The sequence below is a fragment of the Bacillus rossius genome, chromosome 2 (genome assembly GCF_032445375.1).
Source record: "Bacillus rossius redtenbacheri isolate Brsri chromosome 2, Brsri_v3, whole genome shotgun sequence".
Taxonomy (NCBI): Eukaryota; Metazoa; Arthropoda; class Insecta; order Phasmatodea; family Bacillidae; genus Bacillus; species Bacillus rossius.
The window spans coordinates 76,532,508-76,556,631 of NC_086331.1; the positions used below are offsets into that span (position 1 = coordinate 76,532,508).

The 24,124-nt window shown below is 34.0% G+C and overlaps 1 protein-coding gene across 18 annotated transcripts in view; it reads left to right on the forward strand.

Moving 5' to 3' along the window:
* LOC134529384 (basic salivary proline-rich protein 3-like) overlaps window positions 1–24,124 on the forward strand; it is a 342,223-nt gene that overhangs the window by 50,655 nt on the left and 267,444 nt on the right. For all 18 annotated transcript variants that reach the window (XR_010074557.1, XR_010074554.1, XR_010074556.1 and 15 more), the window contains exons 3-5: window positions 6,402–6,531; window positions 20,487–20,615; window positions 23,443–23,572. The gene's annotated coding sequence lies outside the window, so the exon portion shown is untranslated. The remainder of the gene's footprint in view (window positions 1–6,401; window positions 6,532–20,486; window positions 20,616–23,442; window positions 23,573–24,124) is intronic.

Below are 24,124 nucleotides of genomic sequence, written 5' to 3' on the forward strand. Positions count from 1 at the left end.
ATTAATAATTGCCACAGAAGTACATATTAGTATATAAGTATTTTTAGTAATGTCTTATTAAGAAAAAATACTCCTTTTATGGATGAATAATGTGTCCAAAGGATATTTGGTGTGGAATATCTGCGAAGGGAACAATTGCTCTCTCAGTGCATGGTCATGCAGCGTAATTCAGTAGGGTCAGTGATATTGTTATCTGACTCTAACTTTCCTCTCACTAGTGAGACATATTATATAGAAAGATAATTATCATCTCGTCTTACAGTATGTTGAGGTTTTCTGACTTTACAAAGCAATTAGTTATCTTCTTCTATCTACAGTTTCTGTGTTACTAGTTTCCAGTTACTCCTCCGCTTGAGATTTGTTCTATTTTTTCATCAATTTTGGAGGACGGGTCGTGAAATGTATTTCGTTTTAGTGTGTTACATTTTCAATTGAGAGGGAGAGTTGATTATTGTATTAGGTAATTGTTTTTTGGTAAACTATATGTCATTGTACAATCGTTCGAATGTATGATGGATCGTCGCCAAAGACTAACTACAGATCAGGCACTCCGATATTTTCAAGATATTTGTGAAACAATCTTAGGCAGTGAAAATATTAATAATGATTTGTCTAGTGGTGAAGAATATGTACCTCAGAACAGCGATAGTGACAGACATTCTGATGATGAGGTGGAATCGGAAATCCTACAAGACGCCGATGTCCGTAAAACATCACGGGCTATTACTTCTTCAGTAACACAAGGACAAAATGAACAGGTATCTGAGCAGCAAGCTTCTCAGATGGAAGTGGAAGATGTTGAATTCGCCCCACAAGATGATCATGCTCAGGTATTGTGTAGTAGTCGATGGGCTAACTGCAGTAGAAGAAGCAGTAGGTGCAAAACAATTCAACGTGTGAAACCAACAAAGTGTTCTTCACTGAAAAAGATGCCACCTGAATCGGCGACTGTGTTGCGAGGTACTGAGACAGAATCGTTACTCGTTCGAGGGATGCAACCTCAAGGTTCTGTGCCGTGTGTACATGTAGGGCCTGCTGTCGGTCACATTGAGGTTTCTAGGAATGGAACAGAGTGGGAGGTGATTGACTTTGTGAACATCCTTCCTGGTAGACGGGGAGCTCAAAATGTAGTAAAAGAAAATACTGGTTCCACACTTCATGCTAAGCGACAGATCAAGGATAATTCTCCGCTAAGTGCGTGGAGACTGTTGCTGACACTAGACATCCTTCTACATATCAAGACATCTACTGAGAATGAAGCCCACAGAAAATTACATGATAATACATGGACCATCACACTCGTAGAACTTGAAGCTTTCATATCAATAATTTATGCTCGAGGGGCTTATGCAGCAAAAGATCTGGAGCTATCTGCACTGAGGTCAAGCATCTGGGGACCAACATTCTTTATGCAAACCATGTCGCGAAATAGATTTTGCGAAATAATGCGATTTATCCTCTTTAATGTTCGAGTTACACATAGTGAACGTTTACGGACTGATAAGTTTGCACTAGTGTCACATGTGTGGTATGGCTTTATACAAAATAGCATTACATGCTACAAGCCTGGTATAAACATTATAGTGGATGAGCAGCTTTTCCCAACAAAAGCTAGGTGCCCATTCACGCAATGCATGGCCAATAAGCCAGATAAATTTGGGATCAAATTCTGGCTGGCATCAGATGACGACTCTAAATATCTAGTCAACAGGTTCCCGTATCTTGGAAAAGAAGATGACCGACCCCGTGATCAGCTACTGGCCACCTATGTAGTTCTACGCCTATTGGAACCAAATTTGCTGAGCGGCAGAAATGTAACTACGGACAACTTCTTCACTTTCCTAGAACTCTGCCATGCACTGAAGGACAAGAAAACCAGTTTAGTCTGCACTGGCAATCGCTCTAGGAAGGAGGTGCGACCTAATGCTAAAAATTGCAAACAACAGTTGCATACAACATACGTGTACAGGAACAAGGACACAACACTTACAGTGTATCAGGGTAAAGTCAGAAAAAATGTGATCCTCATGAGCTCACTCCATCCAAATGTGAAAATTGCTGACAATGAAAAGAAATCTCTTGAAACCATCCAATACTACAATGCCACTAAATTTGGCGTTACTGCCCCAGTCTAGAATAACACATTTGTAAATTTCAGTTAGTATTAAATCATTACCGGCAAAAAAACAAGTTGGGCATGACATCACGAGGTCTGCTTCAGCTTTGTAAACAACAGATGTACCGTGGCATAGTTATCTAGGTGGGGGAAGCTATATTATCGTAGGATTTTCACTATGAGATAGAAACATAACTATAGAAAATCTAATGATAAGAGTGGGCTGTGTACCTTCCCCTGCTTGAAGAGATAAATTTTGTTATTAAGTAAAAGATCTAACTCTACCAGTTGTGAATGCTCTTCCTTTTTCTCTCAAATTACCACTTCTAAGAAACCCTCAACATTCATAAATTAAAACCAAAATATTTACATGAAGGTAAAACTTGTCTAAATGTTCTATAAATATGACTAAATAAAAGTTTACTTCTTGATCACATTGCAGAAAAAGAAACTATACAGTTAAATATTTCATCCAAACTCTGCTCCAAATAAAATCTAACAGCTGTTAATTAAATATATTTTATTAATTTTTTTTACAGAAATACATAGACGAGAAATATCAAGCAATGCAAGTCTATAGTCAATTTTTTTATAAAGCAGACAAAATTTGGATATTTGAATTCCACTAATGAGACTAATGTTATCCATGATAGAAAATTTATACTGTAATGTATGAAAATTGTAAAATTATACAAAATTAATTATTTCATTTGTATATTATAAGCGACTAGACAAAAACACAATCAAGACAACTTTCGCTGTTACAATAACAAAAGTTAAAATAACAAAAGTTGTTAAGATAACAAAGGTTGTAACAAAAGTTTTACCTCCTCATTACTCTTGCTTTACTCTGTTGCAGCCACAGACAGATTGTTGCCTTCACCTCAAGTCTGGTAACTTTATGAATTTTCAGAACAGCAGTGTAAAAAACCAATAATTATCTAACATCATAGGTAATCCATATTCACAATAAAGATAAATTCAGACATTTTATCTACAAAATTTTAAACTTTTTAGATCTAGTGAGAGAGAGAGCAGATCCAAGTAAATAGCACATTTAATTAAGCTATGCACAGTAATTTTAGTAAATTATAAGTTGTACCTATAGCTAATTATTTCCATGCCTCTTACATAAGGTCCAAAAGTTTCATTAAGGAATTTATTATAATAAAAAATACCAGGAAATACCAAAGTTATGTCTCTTAACCATTATTTAATAACTAAGAACTGTATCTTTAAGTTAAATTTAACTTTCATTTATAAGCACCGAGACTTATTTTTAAACATCATATTAATCTATTGAGAACATTGATATTTGTGGTTTCAAAAAAATTACAATCACTGCATCGAAGGAGACAATGTTATACTTTAAACTATGAGTAAAAGTTCTTGTATCGGGGTAATATTATATAAAAATAAGCTTTGCAAAGTGCATTTAGTATAAAGTAAGCAATTAATTATATTGTCATTACTCCTTACCATGTACCCCTTGGCATAAATTGGATGTTCCAAACTGTATTTTCAACATGGAATCTTTTTCTGTACTCCTCCCTGTATACGAAAAGGTTGTAGCAAGTTCATCCGAAAGGATTCGTCGCATTACATTCTGGACCATCCCTCTATAGTCCTTTCCTGCAATGGTGATGATTACTTTGATCTAGAACAGAATGTATAACATATGTATGGAAATAATAAAACTTAAGTGTGCACATTTTTAATAAACAAGTGTCTTCCAATAAACCAACAGCTTGTACAGACAGATGACCATGTTATACTTTCTAAAATAAAATAGCCAGTAATAAATTTGATGTGTATGTATTTCTTGTTTCTGTCTATTGGTCAATATAGGATTAAATAAAATAAATTTGGTGGGGGGAATAAGGTTTGAAATAATAAGCAAAATGCAATTACATACACAACATGTACAAATATAACTAATATGCTGATTTAAATAATATTTACTGAGAACTCATCGAACAAGAATGGTCAATTGTGTTTGAGTAAAAAATTTCCAGAAAAAGAGATGTTGATTTCAAATAAATATTGTTGAATTGATTGCATTAATATTTTCAATCCTTCTGGGAGTCTACTTCTGCCACACTTACAATGTAAACTACAACTGCACTAAAAATGCAGCAACAATGTAGTATTACAAAACTGAAATTTTAATAAAAATAATTGGAAAGAAAAGGGGAGGATGGAAGTGGAAAAGGGGGGGGGGGGGGAAGATAAAAGCTAGTCACCACAGACAAAATTAGTGTCAATTTTTCAACTGATGTTATTAAAAGAGTATTTACTAATTGTTGTAACCATTGCAATCTGTTTTCGTTAATCACAATCAATTTTGTAACTTTCCAACACCAGTCTGATTTAAAATAATACTGGAACAGTTAAGATTAGACAATAATATTGATACAATCCTATGATCTCCAAATAATTAACACTAAATTCACGAAACGGTAAATATGTAGTTGGGCGGTATTTGCGAAAAAAAAATGTTAAAAATCAGAAAATACTTTTATTATATGCTCTTTAACTTCCTCTTTTCATTAAACCCAGCGGGGATAAGAAATTCCAAATACTTTAGGAGATATCTAATACATAATAATGTACCTCATTTCCTGCATTACATATTCAACAAGTACTTACTTAAACATTACATTAAAAAAAGTGAATCTTTCAGTACACAACAAAGATGTGTAACATCAAACCTCCGTAATGAGCAAATTTATGTGTAGGTATATTAACAAACACATTGGCTAGATTTTTGTTTCCTATTTTCTAATTTCACATCGTAGAATTGGTAACGCCATGGAGTTTTGACTATTAGAAACAACAGTAATTTTGTTGCATTAGTTGCATCGTTGTATAGCTTATAAACCTAGCCTTAACTGATGTTAGGTTAGCTACATTAATGATAAAAATGTATGGTTTGCAAGTGTTTACAGTCTAGCTGAATTAAAGGCTTATTTCATTTATACCGTAAATTTTATAGGCTATTATATTTTTCAAATACAATTAAGTATAAAACTAAAACTACCATCTAGTTTTATAAATGATATTTAAAAAATACACGATTATGAATAAACACATGTGTAAAATTAAGGAAATTGTATTGAAATAAAATCAAATATTGGTGGATCACAACAAGCATTAACACAAAACAATCCATTAAAAATATGTGCTGCTATAAAAATGTACAATACATTCGCCTAAGTGATTAATTTACAATGCTACTTACCTTGCTTAGCCTACAATCAACTTCAGCAATATGGCGGATTGGCAGGAAAGCAATCAACAGGAAAATGGAAACAGAAACATTTTTTCGAAACTTCCAGAATGCAAAAAGGTTACAACACGGCAAGCCAAATTCAAGCCTTTGGCAAGCATGCCGAAAACAAGCAGAGATCGATATAGCTCAACGAAGACTTGAATCAAGCTTGAACAAAGCTTGATGTGTCAAGCATGCATGACAAGTTGAAGTCATGCCTTTGGCAAGCTTGCCGAAAACAAGCATGGATCGCAAAGGATTACAGAACACTTGAATCAAGCTTGAATAAAGCTTTATGCATGAAGCTTGCACAGCAAGCCAAATTCAAGCTATATGACAAGCTTGCCACAAGCTTTCATGCTCTGTGGGGTTATACAGCTCGAGATCATTTAAATCACTTTTTTTAATTATAAATAGTGTAAATAACCATTTTCAACAGATTTATATAATTTTTTCTTAAGTACAAACTGGTGTCCCACCAACAGTTTTTTCTTATCTTTTTGGCTTGTTTAACATGCTATTATACAGCTCGAGGCCATTTACAGAATGACACAAAAAACAAACACATACACATACATTAACAAGCAAAAACAAACAAATTGTTCAAATACTTAAACCTTAAAAAAAAAGTTAAATATGGGTTATAAATCAGTTTTGGCAGAGCTGCTGCTCGCAGGGGATCTTCTCAAAGAAGGTTTTTAATTAACTTGGGACAACGCTGCCAACTTTCAGATCCAGTTTTACTGTTGTAATGTGACGTGAGTGGCCTTTTCGGGTCGTTACAACCAAAATAACTCCAATAAGGAACGTTGGAGGTTACGAAAACACAACCAATAACGAAATATTTTAATCACAATGTATCAAGTTGTGCTAAGCTTAGTGTACTTGTTGTCATAAGAGGAATGTCATTAAGCAAAATGAAACTCATAAAAATGAATGTTGTACATAGAGTAAAAACCATGTGGAGAGAAATTCTGGGAAAGCGACTTACTTAGCGGAAATACATTGCGACAGGAAGCTGATGACGTGAATGCGGGACCTCGTCGGTCGTCTCCCCGCAAGCCCCCAGTTGCCGGCGCCAGCGCTTCTCCGCCAGCCCCCGCCAGACGGGGGCCCAGTCCAGCGCCAGGATGGAGGAGCTCAGGTACAGCGCAATGCTTTACATTCCAATCTAAACTGCTATACATTAAAATTTTTTTTATATAATTTTATAGTTGCAAATCGTCCAGGGACATTAGTTATACTACGGAAATTTAGTAAATATTAATGCGTACAACAAATAAGCACAACAATAGTTTAATTTATCATATTAAAAATATTAAAAAATTTTAAATCCATACTCTTGTTCGTTTCATGTGCATCTACGCCTTTTTGTAACAGAGCACAAGACACAGAAATCAAAACAATATATTTTTATACGAACATTCAAATGTCTGAATCGATAAAGAAATTTTGTTTAGTCCAGGTACTACTCATCGCTAAATGTCCGTAAAAACAGTAATTTATAACCATTTATTTGCTCCAAATTTGAAATAGTACAAACTACTCCAAGTCTGTGACTTTTAAAACGGAATATTCTGAAACTGCATTACTAGAATCAGTGGAAACCTGCAGATAAATTTTTGAATGGTTATTACTCGTTCATTTGTTTATTTCACAAAAATTTCATATAAGTCTCATAGAGGAGTCTATATATTAACCCGTCACTAACCACTAACATAATAGTCTTTTCAGTGACTAACATTTCATTGTGATAAATCGCTGATCAGATCATTATGGTATGATTAATAACTATGGACTGCAACTTATAAGAAATTTAATATTAAACTTTATAAAATTAGCACAAACCTGTCTCAAAACCACCGAAGCAACGCAGAACTACTATCTTTGGACATTTGTGATTTCAACAAATATTTACAATATTTTAAATACAAAACGCGACACATGCATTTGTATAATATTAAAAATTTCGTTGAAAGAATAAATTCCTTTTGAAATTGTAAATATCATTTATTAAATAAAAGACAAACAATCGTGTAAAAAAATTAATTGAGAAATGTTCTTAAAAAATTACATAAATAAATGTTATTATGTATCAAAGATATATCTTGTTGATGAATTTTTTTTTGTTAAATTTACGATATATATCAACAAGAACAGAACAATGCAAATAATAATTATCACTGAAGCATATTATGTAGAATTTAAGAAAATCTAACATGAAATTATAATAAATGAAATTATCAATGAATTATATGATTCATAGAAGTAAAATTTATATTCGTCAAAAATAATTTTTGGGGCATTAATTCACGTTATTTTTCGGATACCGAAAGGATCTCATGAATATTTACATTTGAAATCAGATTTAATTAGGCATTCAATAGTACCTATTGTATCTCCCCGGACGACAAGAAACCAATAAACCTATAAAAAAAAATCACATGCAATCGGACTTATGGCAGAAGCCAAAGATATTAGAAACGGATTCATTTGTGTTAATTGTTTGGAGTTGATCCTGGTGCCAGAAAATATTGCAAATTTTTCAGGTCTCTGCTAATGACCTTTCCTTCTTCCCTCTTTATCGCCTTCGTTTAGCATTCGATATTTCAGCTTATTGCTTAACCATGGTCTGTGTGTGTCGGTATTCTTGATCTCTGAGAAGTAAAGACTCAAGCACCAATCAGATAATAAAATCTGGGAAGCCATTTCTAGTGGACGCCTACCTGGTGTATGATTAGTAGAGCTGTGTCCTACACACACAATATAGGAAGATTCTTGAACATATACTAATAGCATACTTAACTGTGTTAAAAACATAACCTTTCGAAAAGTCACCGATACAGCTAGCTAGGCATCTCACACATTGTAAAAAGTTTTTTTGATGTCCTTTAAATTGATAAAAACATTTAACTAGACTGCAACCGAAGCAAAATTTGAATTTTTTACCCAATTGTTGTGTTAACTAAAATTTGCTAAAATTTTCATATTTATTTAATAAGTACTAGCCTTATAATATTCTTATTTTTCTAATAAACTGTAGAACTGACTTATATGATGTAAAAATAAGTCATAAGCTTATGCATATAAAAATTAAGTGTAACTTTTTTTGTGTATTTTTTAATAGTTTTCTGGATGTTTAACCGGGGAGGGGGGAGGCACTTATTTGCATCTTGCAGACTAAGTCGTTAGAGATGTTAACACCAAGTGATACTGATTAGAGATATTAAGACATTGAGTCAGCAAAGCCTACATTTGTATCGTTTCACGTAGTTGCCTGGAGTGATTTCAGAAAGTCATGAAAAATCATATGAAGATGCCGAGTCCTATGATTGGTGCACCTATCTTTTACTTAATGATGAACACTATTGTTGTAGTTTTGGCTAGGTCCCAATATTCTTTTGATGTTAGCTAAAAAATGTTAAGCAATGCCAACTATATCGTCCTCCGACACAAATACTGTGTTAAATTTAAAATAATTTTTATGATTATATAATGAAAGTATTAATATAAAAGAATTTTTTTTTTGGGTAGGCTGTTTAGAATCACGGCTACAAATATTTAACTTGAATACGTCGTTTTAGGCCGCGGCTGATTACTAACGGCGACGCCTGCACTCGTACTTCACCAGACAACGTCCGCTATCTTAGGTTTCCTCATCTCCGTACAGAGTTGGGTACGGTTGGCACTGTTGAGTGGCACCTTTCGGAATCGTCACACGCTGTTCTTTCTTTTAATCTTCGTTCTTTTAATTCCCATTTTAAAACTATATGAAATGCCTCGATATTGTACTTTTTCGCAAGTTTTTTTTATGTATTCGTTTTAAAGTGGTTGCATCATAAACCTTTTTTTAAAACGTCACCAAAGGAGTTTTAATAGTTTACTATTGTTCGCACAAAATGAATCTTATTTGAATAAAATTAGTGGTGCCAGTTATGCAATAGGTATCTGCTCTCAAATTAGATTAGTCACGTGGAATCTATTGTTCGATAAAATTGTATTTTGTTTCTTAAAGTGACTTGTTAATATAAAAAGAAATTGTTTATAAATGCGCATGCGTAAACCCTTATCCTACTTTTATAAATACCAACTATAATATTAAGCATGGCTTTTAATAACGTTTCAAAACTCTTTTGAATTTTTGTTAACTCCATTTTGCAAACTGGCATTCCGTATTCATAACATGTATTCATGTCAAAAAAAACTGTATTTACATCTAACTATGTTATGTTTATAACCACTATTCATAACTACGTTATTAATTATCTTTTGGCTTATTTACCATAACATATCTAAAAATTGATTCCTTGATAGCATTAAACACATTAGCATTAACTATAGAGCATCCCACTCTTAGATTGCAGTGTGGAAGTGAATGGGCGCATTCTCTCTCTCTCTAACACACGCCGATTGCCGTTAGCACTGTCCTTGTTTCTTCGTGCGTTGTTGCCAAATATCAAACGAAATTAAAATGTTAATTTTTGGACCAAGCTTTTTTCATATTGTATAGCATCGAAATACGCATCAGACAATGCTTATTTTGAATACTTAACAATATTTTAAGTATCCGAAAAAATTAAAAAAACATTACTTATTCGCTGCGAACTGTTTTGAAGTATTCCGACATGTTTCACATTAAAAAAAATTTACATGTGTATTTCATTCCGATTTTTTTATTAATAAATTAATGCCTTAGGACGCCACCGAACAAATGTTAAGACAAAAACTGTACAGGTTCCACTTAAATAATTTTTTTAATATATTGAAATGCATTTTCTCACAAACTGACACATCAAAAAGTTGACCAGCGAAAAAAAATGTTTCTATTAAAGATAGATGGGGGACGAAAGCGTGAAAAATGTTCACAAAGAATTGAATTAGTTTTTAAAGGAACTCAATCTCAATTGCTTCTACATTTTCAGTGGAAATGGCTGTTAAAGATGTGTCTTATCAGTACAAGAGCGCGCGCTGCAGTCGTAAGAGGAAACAGGGTCGAGTGTTTAGGTAAGTGGGGTTCTGTCCTACAAGCAATTTCAAATACATGGCTTCCTTAGTCTAAAAAAATATTTTAATCGATTCTTGAACATAATTCGTAAAATGTATGAAATAAATACGAAGGAATTTAATAGCGATCATGGTACAAAATTTTGAATTATTTTTCTATCCTTCTCAACACCAAGCATCTTATCAAACATTGTTTTAGACAAAGTTTTGGAAAATAATTATGATATTTACAAACAATTTAAACAGATTTGATAAGGTGTCTACTAAGGCAGTTTCGTTTTTTTTTTGTCGGGTGAAAATTTTTTTCGAACCCATGCAGTTATGGCTGGTCATATCAAAAATTTATTTAGAAAAGATTTTTCGGCATTAGGTACTCCGAGTTATCATACGATAAAACGGATTCGATATTATTCATATTATGGGAGTTGTTGCGATTTTTCTGTTTTTCAAAAAATCTTCCCCATTTCGAACCAATTGTTCGGATTTTTCCCATAAAATACTCGACCGAGAATTTCCATTACCGTATTTTATTTATCATTTTGGACATGACTTGTCCAAAAATACGACATTTATCGGGCTCATAAAAATGTGATATATATATATACATGGGATTTTTAGAACATAAAATAAAGCTATAAGAAATTTTCGTCTATAATAGGTAGTTTTTAATTGAAATTTACATAAAAGTGGCATTATTACAAATTTATATGTGTAATAGTATAAAATATTATAAATTACGATATGATTTCTTAAAATGCTTCTTGTTCGATCCGAATTACAAAGACGCGCATCTCCTGAAATTCGTAATGGGTTAGAGATTTGGCAACAGCGCGCGCCATAAGCCGTGTACTGCAATCTAAGAGTGGGACGGGCTATAGAGTGATATTTTTTGTGCGTTTGTATGCCTGTGTTAGTTTCACATAATCTTTAAAATTAATTCACTATTAGGAGTAGTGAATTTCTTAAATAGTATTTGTTAGTTTCACCAAATTCTAAGACTATTTATTTGTGTAACAAAAAAGCTAAGGAGTAGAATTTTGTTACAGACATTCATTTTGTTCATTATGCTACAACTGTTACTAAAGTACGCAGAAAAATGATTCAGCTGTAATGGTTTTATAATATCTAAAGCCCTGTGAAATTGTTGTATACTTCTGGTGCCAGGTAAGACTTGAAAAACTTAATAGACTCTATATAATAATATCAGAATTATTCCTTCTTTGGTTAGTGGCATGTATATCCTTCTGTAATGGTTAACCAAGATATTGTCATGTTTTTGTTTTGTTGTATGCTATTTTTCTCATCTTCTGAAGAGTGTCATATTTCTAAGTACCGATATTTCTTGGCAGTTAAATCAACAAGAATTGGGTATTAAGCTTCTTTCAAATTAAAAATGCGAATTCTGATGGTTCCCATTAAATGTTGGTTTGCGTGCCTCTTGTTACTAGAAAACACAGTTGCACATGCAAATTAGTATTAATTAGTTATTAAGTCCAAGGAATGTAAGGGACTTCCTGTACTTCATATCGGGAACATTCCATATTTCGTAAGCAAATAATTTTTTTTCTCATTTCCATTCCAAACGGTGGCATGAATTAAAATGAAGTAATTTATGTCCCGCTTAGGAGAAATGTTAATTTCCTTTCGTCTTATTTTTTGTATCTCTTTCATTGGCTTTTTATTTCACCCAGGCAACATAAATCTACACCTTCGATCACTAGTGAGTGAAGCCCTGAAAAATTTGCATTATTAAATGGTACCAGGATGAACTCCACATACTTGTACACAAAAGAGTCGCTATGTATTATCCATTGGCTTCTTCCACATTTTTACTTTACTGTCTAGATTGCATTTAGTTCCTTTGCTTTTCCTGATGTCATAGCCTGCAATACTAGCTTTATTATTGTTATTAAAGCCATGCTAGAACGAATCTCATTGGATAAAATGTCGTTTCCTACATAAGAAAATTCCGTGGTTTGTCCCTAGTGGAAAAAGAAACTCTACGGCCACTTTGGGAGGAAAATATCTTTCCACGCAACTAGCAGGCATCTATGGCTGTTGACCGTTTCATTAGGTCATGGAGCCAGCTTTGCTTGCTTGCACTTTGAAAATGTGATTACTTTCAAGCATGGACAGTTATTTATCTCGTGATGATGATTTTGTTTGCTAGACATCAAAACTTGGTTTACGCCTGAAAAATTTATTCTGTAACTGGCTCTGTCTGGTGTCATTACTAGGGTGCGGTAAAATATACTGTTTCATTACGCAAAAAGTTAAAGCTCATAACATAATACTGTTACGATCGCGCTTGGCTGCAGTGCTTGGCGTCGCCGCGCTCGTTCGGCCTGTCTGCGCCCCCTTCCACCCGCATCCTCTTCCTGGTATCTCGTGTCATACTATCTCGCGAGATCCTGACCTTCGCAGCGCGCACCTGCCTCATATCGAGCTATTTAAAAGAGGCCGCACTGCAGCATAAAAGGACTCAGACATGTTTATCGGCGCGTTTTGTGGGAACCCGATGCTTGTTGCGTTTATCGGCGTTCTTTGAGCAGCCGCCGCGTCCTTCGACAGGATTCACGACGCGTTTCTGGGAATTTCGACGGCAAAGGTCGCGCGATATCTCGGAGACATTCCCGATTGTTTTGGACGGGAACCCAAGGCCTATATAAGGAGGTTGGGCCGACCTTCGAGTCAGTCTGAGTGGGGAGTTCTCTCGCGGCGGAGTTTCCGGGCGATAGTGCCGCGGGCGCGGCGGAGTCAGTGAAGTTCCGAGTGAGGCGTCGAGTGGGATCTTGGCGAAGGGTGTGACGGCGGCGGCGGAGTGCGGCGACGGAGTCCTGCAGCGGAGACCCTCGATGGGTGCTGCGGCGAGAGTTGCGCCAGAGTTGCGGCCCAGCGAGGTGTGTGGATCGAGTGACTGGGGGAATAGACATTTCTTTAAGTGTAGTTATTGTTTGCCATCTTAGAAGATTAATTGTAAGTGACATAAGTAGTGTCAATAAATAAAACTGTGTAGTGTAATAAAATATTTAATTGGGCTATCATTTACGAACACCCGCGGTAAATCGTAACAATGCATTTTTCCTGTTTTTGCAGTTGATTCACAGTCTGTAAGATGGACTCCAAACCAATAAGAAATTCTCAACAAAAGAAGTATTTATTCAAGGCTAAATTAGTTTAGACATTCTTTTAAATGAGCAGCTAATGGATTCTATCCTTGACGTTTATATTAGTCTTAAAATTACCGATGTAGTGTTGACTAACATAATTACCAAGAATTGTGTGGAAACTAAGTCAAGTCAAAAATATCACTTGCAAACAAAAAGGGAGTAATACACAGTGTTTCGTAACCTGGATTTACCCTTAATATTTTCGTGATAAATGGACTTCTCTTATTTAAAGTAAAGAGACATGTATTTATTCATAATCATAATATCAAGCCTCTTTTTACAGTGTTGGCGAATAACAGACGTTCTACATTACAGTAATCGTGTTCTCATTGGTCGAGTCAAGCGCAAGAAAGCACCTTTCAAAGACCATAGCCAAAAATTATTCATATTTTTAAACCTTATTACAACATGTAGTCTAACCAACAGTCACATTTTTACTCAAATTAAAGGTATTTATAAGTTATGAGTATAAACCAGTGAAAATAACCACAAAATTTGAAGCAATGCTTGAACACATAACAATACTCATTTCAATGGCATTCCCATACAAAAAATAAAAAATCCAATAACAACATTGCAAGATTTATAACACCCAATCTGAACATAATGCAGCATCTAAAGAACAGAACAGAACAACTTATTTATTTGGAACGGAATAGAGTTCGGCCAGCAGAATGTAATGATAACTTTACAGATTTATAGTTTTAGGGAGTAGTATACAATAGCCCATCCTGCGGCTGTAGCAGACTGGATCTCCGCCATTTGGATTGTGACATCATGTTGGCCATCATTGATAACCTTGACATTAAAACCTGACATTGATGATTGACATTTAGCATGACGACAAATTCGCCATTTTGAAATCGAATGCCCTAATTACGTACGTAAAATTTCTCTTTATGGTGATATAAAGAACTTGAAACCTGCCGACATATTAAATTCTGTTATTTTTTAACTATGAAGTCATATCCACAGTCTTGAAATTTGATGGAATATTAACTATATTTTTTATGACATCATGGCAACCGTATTGTTTGACCTTGAGTTTGACTTTTGATACATCGACATCCATCTTTGATGGTCCATTATAGTTTCTAGCACGTTCTGCCATATTTTACTCTGCATATTAATTTTATTTTGAAGATATGGCCATCTTGAATCATGTAACAGCCTTCATCTTTTTTTTTCTGCTATATAGCCATTTTGAATAATGTAATGTCCATCATCTTTGTTTCAGCTGTATGTTCTTAGAATGCACCAGATTCGCTCTATATCATTTACATAAGGTCGATATTGCATTAAATACAAGTGTTGATTTTACCCTTATAGACACATTCTATTTAATTTTTTAAACAAAATACATTCGAAGCTGGGTAGGACCTCTGGTATGAAATAGGACAATTCAGACATATAACAGACTGACAATTAAATAAGGTAAATATCAAAATAACACATAATATACGTAATATTTTATTAATAAGGCATAATAATAGCACCTATTTAATGCAGATATTCCATCTTTGTATTCAATATTTTCTATTAAGGGCGCTAGTGTCGCATAATGCACACATTTACTGATAGAGTGTGCTAATGCCATATTGATTTAATTTTTACACACACGACTGCAACAGTACTTATTATCAGACTGTCGTAGCACCAAACACCCTGTCATCCTTTTTGCCACATTTTTAAAAATCTGTAATTATTAAAATTAAATTTCAAAGAAAATAAAAATAATTAAAGTTTATCTAATTTCTAAGTGATTGATTTAATTGAATCGTGTCCTTGTTCGATACATGATCTATGAAAAAAGTAAGTTTGGTTTAAAATATCTATTTTATTAAAATCACCTCAAATTAACATTTTACCATATAAGTGCCTGGATTAAAAAAATGAAGAAACACATTTTTACAACTAAATAGTATTTAATAAATTATATTCTATTACAAAAAAAATATGCAAATTATTACAGTACATTTCAATTCAATGTAAATAAAACATTCAAAGACCCAAAGCTTCATGAATATTATACTAGACAAAATGATTTAGAAAAATGTTAATGACATAAGTACCAATGTACACTGTTAGAAATAACAGTAAAATTACGGACTTGATGAATACACCTCGTTTATTTCCGTCTTTATGGAGTGTAAAGCGAGTGTTTGCATTTCTTCAAGTGCATTTTTATGTTATCTATACTAATAAACTGTGTATTACATTTCTCTCAGCCAAACATTTTGAAAGGAGGTTTCTCAGCCAATTCTTTCTCTTCATGTCAACCAGCATTATTCGTATTCGAGTACATCTTTACACAGTAATGACATCGATGCAGGGAAAATGTCAATGCACCATAAGTGGTCAGTGCTAGTGAGACTGCAGCAATCGAATTGGTCTTCGCTGACTTAACGATATTCTTCAAAGTTTTTTTTCTATAGACAACACTGCAGCAGTTGAAGACTCCTCTAATGTTGTTGGTGAAATTAGTACATATTTCATCCAGAATTTTGTCGTTTTCAACGTCACTGCCACCGATATTGCCACTGTTCTCGGCCTTGTTGCCATTGAGACCACGTATACAAAGGAAGTTATAAATGCTAGGTCATACTGGAACGAGAAGTTCCAACTACAGATAGTACAGATTTCACCATCTTCGTTTTGATGCTTCTGCAGCTATCAGATATTAGTAAGGATAGACGCGCAATAGGCTTATATGACGACATTTTTTTAGAATGAATCGGGACTACCTGCAACAAATTCTTTTGCATGAGCTAAATACACTCTCGGCGATCGATGTAGATATTGTAGACAGTTGGAACCATATAAACTCGTACCCTCGTAACCGTGTACCTATGAATCATCGTAGCATAATAGCCTCGTAGTTTTGTAGCCTCCTAGCTTTGTAGCCTCATTGCCTTGTAGCCTTGTTGTTTAGCCAAATTTTACTTGAGCAGTTGGAGCCAAAGACAGTAAAAACCTTTTTATACTTTCAGCCCCATATCCTTATAACCTTTAATCGTCGAAGACTTGTAGATTCGTAGCTATGTTGTCTTGTAGGCAAGTATCCTTGTTGCCTCACAGCCTTTTTGCCTCATAGCCATGTATTCTCGTAGCCATACAGCCTTGTAGCCAAATATCGTACATCAAGTCTGCAATATCGTATTTTACCGATGGGATTGTATCCCTCGGTTAACATTTTATCCTTCTGACGAGATTGTTTCCCTCTTTTGAGATCGTATCTCTCTATTGATATCGTATCTCTCTGTTGAGATCATATCCTTCTGTTGAGATTTTATCTTTCTTGAGATAGTATCCTTCTTATGAGATAGAGTATCTTTGATGTATTCATATCCCTCTGACTAGATCGTATTCCTCTATTACCTTCATATTCCTCTGTTGAGTTTGTATTGATATATCAGCTCGTAACCCTTCTGAGAGGATTTGTTGTCCAAATGTGCGTCATTTTTGTAACATGTCCTTCCTTTTAGTCGATTGTGCTTCTTTTAGTCAAATGTGCTTCATTTTTGTGAGTATACTTCCAAATGGGATTCTGTTTTGTCGAATGTGGTTCCAAATTTTCCTCTTTTTTAAATGTTTTTCTAGCAGTCATGTGCATAAAAGCGAGTTCCATACAGCAGGATTTTCAGTTGAGCTCTGGTTGTGGTACTGTGCAGAATGGTTAGTTTGACTCGTCTGTTATCAATCCGGTATCTGGCTTTCCCTTAGAACTTGATGGCATTTTTAATGTCGAACTCGAACATTTTTAATCAACTTACTGATGAAGTATCAACGAAAAGACCTTGAAAATAAAACTTGGGGCTTGACTGTGTATATGGTAAACCGTATCCCTTCGAGGATCAGGTGAAGAGGTGCGCTTTTAAGACTATGAATACTATCATTTAAAGTTATAACGATGTAAAGAAGTCTGTTTAACATGGTATCGAGAAACTCTATCGTAGGAAGAGGAAGGCTATGTCAGTAAAGGGTTTGGCTGGTCTCTGTCTTCAGTAAACCAATCGGAACTGCAAATTCGTCTTTTCAAGGAAATTCAGAACTTAAGGTTTTTTAGATTGTTAACTTAAGAAATATTTTCCTACAGTAAAATAGAATTTACTTTAAATTTTTTTTGTTTTTAATTGGTTTTTTTCCAACACTGTAATTTTTTTTAGCAAATATTGATGTGATTTTTGACTAAGAAGGCCGATGAAATGGCGGACTTTGCGATAGCTGATGGTCTTGTAATAAATACTACCACTGCAGTCTAGCAGATGAAAATTAAATCAATATGACGGCAGCATACTCTAATAGACAGAAACAATATTATGTAATCCAATGTGGTGGCATCAAGCAGACGAAAACCATATGGTCGGCATGATGTCATACTGGCTGATGTTATATTTGAATTGATATTAGTGGTGGGGATTAGTCTGCCGGTGGCTTCCATAGAGAAAGGATCCATTGTAATTTTTCTGCCCTCAGCGAGGTTCGAACCGAGAATTGCATGATGTGTTTTTAATAAAATAAAAAAATTCCAAGATTATGATACAAAATTATGTTTTTTTTTTCAAAATGGGCTACATGAAGTCATAGAAAATGTCGGCCATAAAATTTTTATGGGTTATATCATGACCTCAGCAGCTTAGAGGGGCTTGTGGATGGCAAATTGAAGCAGTTTAGAAGAAATTTAAAACCTCTTGCTTTTTTCGGGGAATAAAACGGGAATTTTCTTTTCAAAACGGGAATTTTTCTTTTGAAATTGTTAAATTTTTTATTTTTAAAGTTTTTGAGAAATTTGGCAGAATAGTTTCAAATTTTTAAGGTCAAGGTCAAATTTAAAGTAATCCCAAATGGCCACCGGACGTCACAACATAAGATGACGGTTAGTAGTACCTCTGCGCCTCAACCTTAAACCTGTGTCAGGAATCCCCAATTTATATTAATTTTACCTATTTTTTTAATTCTTAAGGGTTGAATTTTGTAAAATATAAAAATTGAATTTGGTACTTTTCATATCAATTTTTTTGGTAACCAAAATCATTTACTACCCTTAATCTATTTCAAAAATATAATTATTAATTAAAAAAATCTTACCCCTCTATTTTTCCTAAAAGTTTAAATTCACCAAAATATAAAATTGTAGTAGTTTGTATTTGTATGTTTAGTATTGGTAACCAATAATACTTATTTCGCTTAATTAATTTTGGAGATATCATTTTCATTTTGAAAACATTCTTACCCATTTTAACACTTTTGAAATGAATTTTCACCATATTCAAAACATTCGTTGATTGATTTTCTTTCATTTTAATTATTGGTACCGAATATAATTTATTTATCTTGATTAGTTTTAGAAATATATTAATAAAATCATGTTTACATATTTTCACCACCTAAGAGGCGGAATTCTGAAATAATTTATATCCATGTTTTTAAGTAAGATAAAGATCATCCAAATAAAATAAAAAGTCCAACAAACTAGTCTATGATTGATGCGCGAAAAGACAGACAAACATATAAACAAAGAAAAATTTTTTTTGAGTTCTTAAATAATACAAATAACTATTAGCTACTCACGGTTTTTATATCATTTTATTATATATACAAACTGGTTGCCGTCAACAGTTTTTTTATTTATTTGGTTTGTTTTACGTGCGATTCTACAGCTCGAGGTCATTTACAAAATGAAACAAAAACAAACATTAAAACATACATTAACAAGCATAAACAAACAAATTCCACAAAAAGCTTAATACTTAAAACTAAAAAACTTAAATATGGGTATGGAACCAGGTCTATCAAAACAGGTAAAGCCAGAGCTCCTGATCCCTGGGGCTCTTCTCAAAGAAGGTTGGCCATTAACTTGGAAATTCGTTGCCACGTTTCAGCTCCAGTTTTACTGTAGTGGAAAGGAGAGTCACTCACAATTCCCATGGATTTCAGAGGTGGCCTCCTGGCTGGGTCACAAAAGGGGTGCAGGGCTCAAGGCGTTAACACGTCATTCACTAAGGGCTGACTTATAACGAATAGCAGGAGACATGCCCAATTGACATTATTTTTTAAAACCAGGAAATCACCACTCACTTTAACCCAAACTATTCGCGGTCATCTGTTCGTAGGCTAATGCCTTCTGTACGAACTGTTTTTAATTTGATGATATTAATGTTTTATTGTTGTTGATTTATCACCCTTCAGAACATGTCCAATAAGGACGTTCAAATGATTATTGGTATATATTCTAATATAGCTATTATTAATAAGACATATTTTAAAGGTCTACATTAAAAGCATTAAAGAGCTCTTAGTCTGGCATGTGAAGTTTTCGTTTAGTGTTGTTACCTTTTATAACATTTCTTTTTTTACACTTAAAAAGCTGAAACAGTTATAGTAATTAATGGTTTGAGGCTAAAACATTTGGTACATTGTAAGTAGTATAAACACACAGAGGTAGCCATTATTTTTAATATTCAGTCTTAAATAATAGGGTAAATTTGTACGTCCCATAGAGATGCGTTTTAGACTTGAAGTATGGACGTCAGTACAGTGACAGGCGCAAAGAGACAAATAAAACAAGTTATTCGTGAGAAAATTTCACTCCTACAGCTATCCTCGCTTTTAGAGTGATAATATTCATCACTATCAGAACCCTCGTAGATAAAATGTGACGTAAGTGGATTTTTAGAATCGTCACAACCAACATTACTCCAATGAGAAACATTTGAGGTTACGAAAATACAACAAATACGGAAATGTCAAGTCACATAGTATCAAGTTTTGCTTATTTTATTGTCCCATTTGTCAAATGAGGAATGTCATTAATCAAAAAGAAATTCATAAAAGTTAATAAAAGTGAATGTTGTACGTACAGTGAAAACCATGTAGAAATAAATGCTGGGAAAGCGACTTACTTAGCGGACATCCATTGCGACAGGAAGCTGATGATGTGAATACAGGACCTATCGTTCGTCTCCCCGCAAGCCCCCAGTTGCCGGCGCCAGCGCTTCTCCGCCAGCCCCCGCCAGACGGGGGCCCAGTCTAGCGCCAGGATGGAGGAGCTCAGGTACAGCAAAATCAAATCAATATTGGGCCTTAGCCAAATCTTTAACAATAATGTTCACCAGTTAATAAGTATCGAACGTTTCGTTATGGGATAATGTGATTTGAAACGCGATATAATCTGATATTAACTATAAATGTTTATTATAATAAATAAGTAATTTTAACAGTTTTTTAAAATATGTATGCATACCGGTATTAATTACTCAATTTTTCGATTCAACAGGTAGTACACATGATTATAATACCATTTATAATATAATTAAAAAATAATCTCCACCCTTAATGTTATGAACGAGGAAGCTACATCAAATATATCGTGTGATAATTAATTGAAACGAGAGGAATTTATATGGAATTATAAGTCTAAATAAGCACAGTAACACACAAAAAAATTATTTATATTTATTTCTTCCAATCAATAAAAAAAATTTGTATTAATTTCACTTTGTGGTCTACCATTACTAACAGAGCAGTAATGGGTTACACTCAGTTGTCAGTGTTTGTGGAAAAGCTATGCATGAGCTCAATAGATTTCACTCAACAGAAATATCACATCCAAACAAAAAATTAAAATTAAAATTTTTTAGCAGGATGGTCTAATAAGCATGCAACAACTTATTTGTATGAATAGGGAATTCCAAATAATTTATACATCAATATTAATTGAGAAATTCCACATAGAATAATCAATTATATTGTTCTCTTATGTTTTTTTAGCACTTACATAGTAATTTAACAATCATTGTTCTTTTCAAGTATTCATGTATCGTTTTTTATTACGTTCTGAGTTCATCAATGTTAACAGTATACATATAACCGTTTTTATCCTTAAATGTGTCTTGTTTAATTAAACTAAAAATTATCTTATTGTAATCACAGTTTCTAACTTTATTTTATTTTTTAGTAAGCCTAAATTTCGTTTAAGCATGTTTGAAGCACATTTTGATGATAATTTGTTTAGTAATTACCATTTCAGAAATACATACTAGCATTTGTTAACTATATGTGTATATACTTCAAGAAGAACAAATATATTAACTATAAAAGATGTTCCAAATAATAAATTATATATACAATATAGTCCGGTATCTGGCTATTCTTGAGATCTTGATGGCATCATTAATGTATTTCTCAATGGAAGTTGCATCATCGCTGACAGGGACCCTGATGGTACTGATAGCAATGGTGACAGAACTTGTTGGCATCGTCTACTACAACAATGCAGAAATCGATGAATTTTATAACATTGACATCGGGGACCCTAATTACAGCGACGACGGCGACGCTGATCACTGTGGCATTGTTTTACATCAGCCACGAAGACCTTGATGGAAGTCTTACTATCGACAGAAGAGATCTTGTTAGCGCAGATGCAGATCCAAATTGAATGAGTACCTATCTTCGAAACAGACAAGACTAGATACTAATTTAACAAAGATGTTTCCACCAACAGAAGATACTTTAATGTCTGCAGTGCTAGCTGTAGAGGAAATCTCAATGTTTGACGTTTCACCAGAGAAGGAAACATTAATGGCTGCAGTACCACCAGCATTAATGATGTACACTGAAGGTGCATCGGCATCTTCGCAGCATCGGTGTCGTTACCGTGACAAGATTTCCTCGAACATTAGAAAAGCTCGTCGACACGAGAAGAAAGAATGTGCTAATAATCTTTCTTGCACAAGGTTTAGCTGTAAAAGTGTCGCAAGCAATTCACAAAATATTATTTTTTGAAAAGACAATTGAAGACATGCAAAGGCCCTGCTGTGCAACATAAATTAATGGTTTCGATGCAACAGCGATGCATCGACGAGTAAAACGAGAATTAGTACAACAGCATTTGCATCAAAATCCATTTAGAGCCTGAAATGTCTGCCTTTATCGACTTGTCATCCTTGAAGCGAATGCATTATGTCAATCGCATTTTCCAATGAAGCACTAATTCACAATAGGAGTAAATGCATTAAGAATCCTTCTTGTATAAAGTTTTTAATATGATAAGGGTCAAGTTTGTTTATTTATATTGAGGATTTGAACTGAAAAGGTGAAGTCCGTGTGCCTACTGTGGAACTCCCTGAAAACATTTCGAATCCTCGATTTAGGTTGGAGACTCGTATGTATACAAGCAAACACAAGTAATTGTTCAGCAACAGATTGTGTTGAAATCTGTACATGAAACTAAACCCAATATTCTGCTCGATGCATTTAAGGTAAATTAGAATTGATTCATTTGGCGAAATCTGCATTTGTGGAATTTTTGAAGACTACTTTTATCTTAATTCATTAAGTGAATCAAATACATTTGTACTTTTATAGACGATATCAAGCAGAACATTATCAATCAACTTACTGTTGAAGTATCAACGAACAGACCTTTAAAATTTAACTTGTGTATTGACTGTGTATGTGGTAAACCGTATCTGTTCGAGGATTAAGCGAAGAAGTGAGCTTTGAAGACTATGAATACTATGATTTATAGTTCTGACGATGTAAATCAGCTTGTTTAACATAGTATCGAGAAACTCCATCGTGGGAAGAGGAAGACTATGTCAGTAAAGGATCTGGCTGGTATCTGTATTCAATGGAAGCTTTAATAATAAGACTTATTTTTAAGTTTTTGTATAAAAGCAATAGAGAGCTCTTAGACTGGCCTGTACAGTTTTCGTTTAGTGTTGTTACCTTTAAAAAAATCCTTTATTTTAACACTTAAAAGGCTGGAAGAGTTATATTCAAAGCACTCATAAAAATGAATGTTTTATGTACAGTAAAAACCATGTGGAGAGAAATGCTGGGAAAGCGACTTACTTAGCGGACATCCATTGCGACAGGAAGCTGATGACAAGAATGCAGGACCTCGTCGGTCGTCTCCCCGCAAGCCCCCAGTTGCCGGTGCCAGCGCTTCTCCGCCAGCCCCCGCCAGACGGGGGCCCAGTCCAGCGCCAGGAAGGAGGAGCTGAGGTACAGTGCAATGCTTTACATTCCAATCTAAACTGCTATACATTTAAATTTTTTTTATATAATTTAATATTTGCAAATCGTCCAGGGACATTAGTTATACTACGGAAAATTAGTAAATATTAATGCGTACAACAAATAAGCACAACTTGGTATAGTTTAATTTATCATAATAAAAAAATTAAAAAATTATAAATCCATACTCTTGTTCTTTTCATGTGCATCTACGCCTTTTTGTAACAGAGCACAAGACACAGAAATCAAAACAATATATTTTTATACGAACATTCAAATGTCTGAATCGATAAAGAAATTTTGTTTAGTCCAGGTACTACTCATCGCTAAATGTCCGTAAAAACAGTAATTTATAACCATTTATTTGCTCCAAATTTGAAATAGTACAAACTACTCCAAGTCTGTGACTTTTAAAACGGAATATTCTGAAACTGCATTACTATAATCAGTGGAAACCTACAGATAAATTTTTGAATGGTTATTACTCGTTCATTTGTTTATTTCACAAAAATTTCATATAAGTCTCATAGAGGAGTCTAT